Source organism: Chenopodium quinoa, unplaced genomic scaffold (assembly GCF_001683475.1).
Source record: "Chenopodium quinoa cultivar QQ74 unplaced genomic scaffold, ASM168347v1, whole genome shotgun sequence".
In the NCBI taxonomy this organism is placed as follows: domain Eukaryota; kingdom Viridiplantae; phylum Streptophyta; class Magnoliopsida; order Caryophyllales; family Amaranthaceae; genus Chenopodium; species Chenopodium quinoa.
In genome coordinates, this window is record NW_018742292.1 from 1,478,211 (window position 1) to 1,486,263 (window position 8,053).

General features: G+C 34.1%; 2 long non-coding RNA genes across 2 annotated transcripts; one reads left to right on the forward strand and one right to left on the reverse strand.

Annotated features, from left to right (window-relative positions):
* The first annotated feature begins 1,004 nt into the window (after positions 1-1,004).
* LOC110685934 lies at positions 1,005-2,714 on the forward strand. Its single transcript, XR_002504125.1, has 3 exons — positions 1,005-1,313; positions 1,475-1,571; positions 2,416-2,714. It is a non-coding gene; the product is annotated as an uncharacterized LOC110685934 (long non-coding RNA).
* Positions 2,715-3,061: 347 nt separating this feature from the next.
* On the reverse strand, positions 3,062-4,665 carry LOC110685941. Its single transcript, XR_002504126.1, has 2 exons — positions 4,238-4,665; positions 3,062-3,422 (listed from the first exon to the last, which is right to left on the reverse strand). It is a non-coding gene; the product is annotated as an uncharacterized LOC110685941 (long non-coding RNA).
* Positions 4,666-8,053: the final 3,388 nt, after the last annotated feature.

Below are 8,053 nucleotides of genomic sequence, written 5' to 3' on the forward strand. Positions count from 1 at the left end.
AATTAAAATGAACATATAAAAAAAAAATTGAAGAATCTAAAATTGGAATCAGTTACGGGACTGATGTTGTTCTCGCCTCTCGTAATGGACCCTTGGACGGTCACGCGCTGGAGCTTGTGGTGATCGACTGACCGCAATGGGTAGTGTCCTTGGTGGCCGAGTGTGAAGAGGTGGGCCTGGGTCACGTGTTGGACTGGTGGGTCGTCGGTGCAGTAGTGACGACTTTGGTGCTTGACGTCGCAGTGGGTTGACGGAGGTGCAGCCCGACGGCAACAACCTTGGTAGTTTGTGTGGGTGGAGAGAGATTATGGAGAATGATTGAGAAATAAGAGAGAGAGAGAGAAAGGAGGAGAAAATGAGAAATTAGAAGTGACGGCTATAAGTGTTGCATTTAGGGTTTAATAGGGTATTAAGGGAATGCTGAACTCTTTTTAAAAAATAGAGCTCCAAATCGGTCTTCAGGTCCGGACCTGAAACCCCCGGTTTTAACCCGGACCGGACCTGAAAACCGGAATCCATGTTTTTTACAGACCGGGATCGGACCTGAATTTACCGGTCCGATTCTGGTCCGGTCCAAATAGGTCCGGATCAGGTCGGGTTTCAGGTCCGGTCTATCTTATGTACACCCGTATATCCAACCATCTAATATTTGGATAAAAACTGTGAGGCAAGAAAATAATATCTGTCTATCTTTGAACGTCTCTCAATTCGAATAGGATTAGGACTTTCAAAAAAGAAAAGTTTTATTCAATTTCAAACTCTTTAATCTTATCTTTTCAAAAAGAATAATTAAGATATTTTAGAAACTTATAGAAGCTTCCAATTAATTCTAATTGGTTTAGGATTGAGATTAAATAATTTGGACCCTCCACATAATCATTGGGTCGTAGGTAAGGTGGGCTTAGGTTCAATTTGGGCTCAGTTAAATATTTTGGTCATAACTTATTCGTTATAACTCGGATTTAGGCTTATAATATATCGTTGGAAAGCTCTTTTCAACTAATTGGTATACACTAGACCCTAGTGTAGGTAGGGATACCTACACCCCCCTCTAAACGATGCGTTTATCATGTTACCCACATCCCATAACCCACTAACCTACTGTAACTACCTACCATTCTCTCTAAAACCTTCTTCTTCATTTCTCTAGACTTTCTCTCTCATCAAAACTAGAAAATATGAACCAAAATTGCTTCAAAATACTACAAAATTGCTTCAAAATACTACGAAATTGCTTCAAAATATTGCTAAATTCCTTCAAATGTCTACATTTGCGAAGAAATTCAACAATCGCAACAACATTCACAGAAAGAGTAAGTAATTTTACTAATTTTTTTTGTATGAACCTATTTTTTCTACTACGTATTTCATTTTGAAATTACATGTTCAGAAACATAATCTAACTTGATTAGAACTATTTTATGCAAAAATCATTAAAATCTACTATGTTTTGTGTTTTTTTTATTTTTTACAGAACCGAAAAATATATTTCGAATTAGAGAGATAAAGAGAATGATGATTCAGAGAAGAATCATGTTCGTTGAACATAACAAGGCATAGTCTGAAGAAACGTAAGTATTATTTCAAAAACCTATTTAAACAAGAGTAGAAATTTTTTTTTAAAAAAAAACAACGAACAAAAGTCTCAAGTTGTAGATCTAGAACTTTTAAAAGATATTAAAAAGTCTTATGGTATAGATGTTAACATTTCTACGATTCCGAGTTAATATATGAACATATATAGAATTATAAATGTTCATTTGTATATTTGAGTTTATTTGAGTTTATATTTGACTTTATATGCCTAAATAAATAATGTTCATTTTTATGATATGTTATGCACATTTATGAAATGCATAAATAATCATTCATTTGAGTTGAGAAACTGACTTATTTATTCTATCAAATCTTTTGATCATTTATGAAATTCATAATGTTCATTTACATATAAAGTAATGTTCATTTTAAAATATATGTTAATATTGGTTCATTTCAGTTTACATATATATTTATATGCCTAAATAACGAATGTTCATTTCTTTTATACATTATCCTCATGTATAATATTGAGAATGTTCATTTGTATGCATTAAAACTAATATCTTACAACCAATCTAGCTATATTGTAGTGATGTCCAAAGTTACACATTTGATATAAATTTGCACATGGAATTGAAGAATACGTAGTTGTTTTGGAGAAGATAAAATGGCTTAACAACGCTGATTATACAAACTGCGGAGTATAAATTATGAAGCATATAGAAACATTCACTACTAAACTTAATGAGAGTTAGATTTGTGATTTGAAACCAAATAGTGTAAAAGTGATAAATGTTCAATAATGTAAGATATATTGTTCATTTATAAAGTAGTGTATATAATAATTAACATTTGTTAATTCATTTTGTTCAACAGGTGAACCAAATTAGGAAGCAAGGATGCGGAACTGATGTTATTTGAAGAAAAACACTAAATATAGGTTAAATCGAAGATAAGCAAGGAAGTTTGCAAATGAATAGTACATGTTATATGTTCATTTATGAAAGTGTATATGTTCATTAATGAATGTGTATATGATCATATCTTAAACTTCCTCCATTTCTTTTTACTTGCAACACAGCCTTGTGGCACGTGTTTTGAGGTCGGGTTTATATAATGTAAACGGATAAATTATTCATTATAATTTTTACAAATGATACTTAACCCTATTCTAATCTTCGTGTAAAAATTATATTGATAAAATAGCTCGTTTACCCTCACTAATCATCTCCTAAAATTGCGTGCCTAAAAGGTGTGTTGCAAGTAAAAGAAAACGGAGGAAGTATATAGTTTTATAGATGATTTTTTTTGGAGGAAAATAGACTTATAGATATTATTTGTTAAAAAAATTATTGTAATTGATATTTCATTTTAATCTTTATTTGTATGAAAAAATATATATAATTTTTAGGTTTTATGAATTGGTTGTTGGTTCTTTACTTTTGTTCATTTTCAAATTGATAAATAATCATTTACATATGTTGAATTTTAAAAAAAACAATATACTAAAAAAGGTACTATATAGAAACAAATTCTTATGTCTTTAACACTTGAAGAACTTTGAACAAGAGCACCTTGATCATTTATTGGAACCGTGGGAGGAATAACTTAAACATTTGTCGATTGAACATTTCTGGAATGGGGTTTAAACATTTCTAGATTGAAGTTTGAACAATCCTGAGTTGAAGTTGGAACAATGCCAAGAACTACGGGTGGAACAAAATATCTAGTTTGAGATTTTGTAGACGCATTAGTACTCTTGGATTAACTTGAGCATCATTTTTAACACCAGCACCACCTTTATTTATAGGAACATTACATTGAGCTTGAGCAGCAGAAACACCAGCAACACTTTTATTTATAGGAATATTTAAATCCTTCGACTGCAAAACAAATTAAATGATCATATTAAAATATATAAATGTTCAATTACAAACACTTAAATAAACAGATAAGAAAAACAAAACTTTAGCAAGATATGAAATATCAGCTTTTTTTCCCACTGCACAAAGTTTTAATATACAATTATAAATGAACATAACAAGTTTCAAAAAATGATCATATTAAATCCTTTAAACACTAAATCCTTCGCCTTCAAATAAAAGTTAAATGATCATATTAAAATATATAAATGTTCAATTTCAAACACTTAAATAAACAGATAAGATCAAAACCTTAGCAAGATATGAAATATCAGTTTTTTTTCTCATTGCACAAAGTTTTAATGTACAATTATAAATGAACATAACATGTTTCAAAAATGAACAATAATTAACAAATACAATGTTCAATAGCAAAATTGCACATGATCAATATGGAAAATTTTGACACATAATATTATCAAGAAAAAATGGTAAAAACAAATAATCATATATGACATAAAAAAATTAAGAAGTACAAATGATAACACATAATTGATTAATTTTAAATATAAAAATGATCCAAAAAAAAAAATAAAAGCATAAAAACAAAATCACGCAATTTTCAAACATAGAGTAATGAAATAAATTGAAGCAGCGAAATATTCATAACAAAGTATGAACAATCCAAAAACGTTCATCATAATCATAATCAAATTTTGAAAATTGAAGCAACGAAAAGAATAATAATACATAAATTAAGTTGAAATAAACAGAGCATTATAACACAACAATGTATTGATGATAAAAATTACAAAATTATGATTGTAATTACTCACATTGTTGATGAACAAACGAATCAATCAATCGAACTCTAGAAGACGGAAACACACTTTCGTAATCACGATCGAAATTAGCAGAGGAAGAATCAGCCATTGACGATCAACAACAATTATCAAAATCGTAGGAAAAATAAACGGCAAAATTAGTATAAAATCAAATGAAGAAGATGAATTAACTAGAGAGAATGTAGGTAGAAAAATGGAAATTGATCAATTGAGGAGAGAGAAAATATTGGGTTTAAAATCATTTATATACATAGCTTGAATAATAAGAAACAAGGAATTAAAAAAATAAATAAAAAAAAGGAAAGAATTGAAGCATGAATTAGCTCGTGAGTACTCCCCGCAAGCTACAAAATGGCGTAGCATCAGGGGGTGTAGGTAGACCATCCTACACTAGGATGTAGGGTATAATTTTCACTTTTCAACCCCCATCCAAATATTCAATCATTGGACCCAAATTATGGATCAAAATAAAATGGACTAAACGTTTTTATAAAAAGGACACGAAATGAATTATATTGGGTTTAAAGGCACGAAATAAGTTATGGTTTGGGGAAATGGGATAGGAATTGGGTTGGTTTATGAAATGGAAATATGGATTTAAGCACTCCAAAGATTAAATACTCAACCCGACCCAATAATGGCGGTAAAAGGTTGTTTATCATCGGGTTTGGTTTTGGGGAGACATTTTTAGGTGGCTACAGAAGCCCTCACTTTGACCGAGTTTGTAGAAACGTCAATTTTAAAAGCGATAGTCAAAGTAGTTGATAAGGACGGAGAATGATTTAAGACGTTCTGCAATCCTAAATCACTCTGTACACGCCGATACCTGCAGAAAAATGTTAGCTCTACAGATAAAAGAGTAAAGGGATAGAATGCTTATCTGACACCAGTGTATCAGTGACAAATGAGTTTGGTAGATTTCTATGCTTGAAGAAATCCATCGGGTGATGTTTTTTTGAGATACTTTTGATGCTTAAGGAAAGCCGACAGATAATTTTGGCAGTTTTCAATGCTTGAAGAAATCTACCGGATGATACTTTCCATGCTTGAGGAAAGTCGACATATGAATTTGGCGGTTTTCTATGCTTGAAGAAATCCACCGGATAATACTTTCCATGCTTAAGGAAAGTCGACATATGATTTTGGCAGGCTTTTATGCTTGAAGAAATCCACCGGATAAAACTTTCCATGCTTAAGGAAAGTTGACAGATGATTTTGGCAGGTTTCTATGCTTGAAGAAATCCACCGGTTGACACTTTCCATGCTTGAGGAAAGACTTGTCTGATGATGAGATTGCAAGTCTTTGGTATCAAGAACCTTGCGCTGTGAATCGTCTTCACTTGGGAGATGATCACTAAAATGATTATGGTTCACTTGTCCTCGAACGTGGGCTGTAGTTGGTTCGCTTGTCCCCGAATGTGGGCTGTAGATGGTCCGCTTGTCCCCGGACGTGGGCTATAGATGGTCTGCTTGTTCCCAAACGTGGGCTGTAGTTGGGTCGCTTGTCCCTGAACATGGGCTGTAGATGGTCCGCTTGTCCCCAGACGTGGGCTGTAAATGGTTCGCTTGTCCCCGAACGTAGGATGTAATTGGTTCGCTTGTCCCCAAACGTGGGCTGTAGATGGTCCGATTGTCCCCGAACATGGGCTGTAGATGGTCTGCTTGTCCCCGAACGTGGGCTGTAAATGGTCCGTTTGTCCCCGGACGTGGGCTATAGATGGTCCGCTTGTCCCCGAACGTGGGTTTTAGATGGTCCGCTTGTCCCCGGACGTGGGCTGTAAATGGTTTTGTTTGTCCCCGAATGTGGGTTGTCGATGGTCCGCTTGTCCCCGAACGTGATCTGTAATTGAGACCTACAAAATAAAATTTGCCAAGGGACTCGTATAGACTGTGATTGACTTGACCAACTAGCTTGACCGAGTTTGACTAGTCACGACATGACATGTGTATAAATTATGGTTGTGTGTGTGTGTATATGGTGTGTGTGTGTGTGTAGACACAAACAACCAAAAATGTAAAAGCGAAAATTTTCCGTCATTTTTGTCATGAGAAGAGTGGAGGGTACCAACTTTCTCCTAAGAAAGAAAGACGTGAAAACTGAACTTTTATTTTTGAACTTCCCTCGAAAATAATGTATGCATGATGCATGCTCTTAGGCTAGGAGGCTAAGGACAATTATATCATGTGACACGATAGATGAATGAACTTAGGTAATTGAGCTAAGCATCATATATGGTGTAAAGAAACGATCTTGAACGTCACTTAGATCTGGAAGCTAAGCACGTATATAGATGAAGTGATTATTGAGTATTGCATAATGAATGTTTCTTAGGTCAAGGAGCTAAGCACGATATGCTTCGTATGATTAAAAATCATTGATATATAAATGGTACTAAGCACATTATGTGATGCGTGAAACAATGAACATTGCTTAGGTTAGGAAGCTAAGCAAGTATACAACGTTTCTTCTAGTTAATGTTGTCTTAAAAGATGATGAAGCATGCGCGGTAGGGAAACAAGATCTCATGATAAAGGGTTCCTAAGGGAAAGATGATATGGCTATGTATGTGTGCAAGAAGTGTGTGAAAGTAATACTAAGGTCGGCTACAAGGGTTATGGTGATGGAAATATACGTGAAAAGAGTCAAAGATGATGACTCTTTAAGTTGGGTAAGCTAATGTGATGTGCGTTCAAGCCCCCAAGTCTAGCTCTAAATGGGTAGGGGTAAGAATTGGATATTCTTTGACTCGATTATGCATGGATATGAAAATGAATGTGAATGTGGCCGCACCTCGATGTGAGGTTGCCTACGTATCCGTTAGGAATCAGGGCCGAATGTAGCTCTAGTCGAACTTTGCACAAGTGTATTTACACCTCAAAGAGATCTTTCAAGGGTTGTAATATGGTTGATTTGATGGTTTAAAGAATAAAAGGGTACAAGGCTCAAGACTCGAGAAAATCCCCAAGATGTGTAATTGTGAATTTGAAAATTTTGAATTTTGCAAGTTTATTTTCAACATTTTTTTTCATTCTTTTGAATAAATGTAGGCAATCTCAGATCATGCGGTCCATCACTCACTTAGCATTCATGTTTCTCAGGCACGACACCAAGAACTCGATGAGAGACACAATTTAAGACGTGTTCATATCAAAGACATTGGAACACTTGCACTTAGACATTGTTTTATTGATGCTTTGCGGGGGGTTTTTTTTTTACTCATTCTTTTTTATTATTTTTTTATTTTTTTTGAACTTGCTTTCTGAATGTTACACAATTTTCACACCTTCCCATCCCAGGGTTAGGTGAATATGGGTTGAATAAATGAGGCCAATCGTTAGACGAGGCTCAAAGTGGTTGATGAAGAAATGGATATGTGATTGAATGGTTAATTAGGAATGATAGGGTTGCAAAGGTGCCTCAAGTCATTGGTGTACCTTGTGTTTAGTTCGGTAATTTTTTTTATTTTTTATTTTTGCTAATTACGTGATCGAATTTAAGAATGAGATGCTCAATTATGAAGAAGGTAAGAAATGTGACACATAAACACATGGATAAGGAGAACCTATGCTAGACTTTTTAGGAGCAAGGGTTGGAAACAAAAGAAGAAGATATCATGAAATCTTGGTGAGAAGCTTGCATCGTGCTTTATCTTCATGGCTGTTTATGAGTAAATTCTTGCCGCCTGGTGAGGAAAAAAGTTTCTTATTGATGAATCTTTGATTGGAAGGAAAGAAGGAAGGAGTGACGTTCCCCTTATTCTTCCAACTATTGCCTAGTGATCTTAGACTCACGTACTGTGTAAGGAT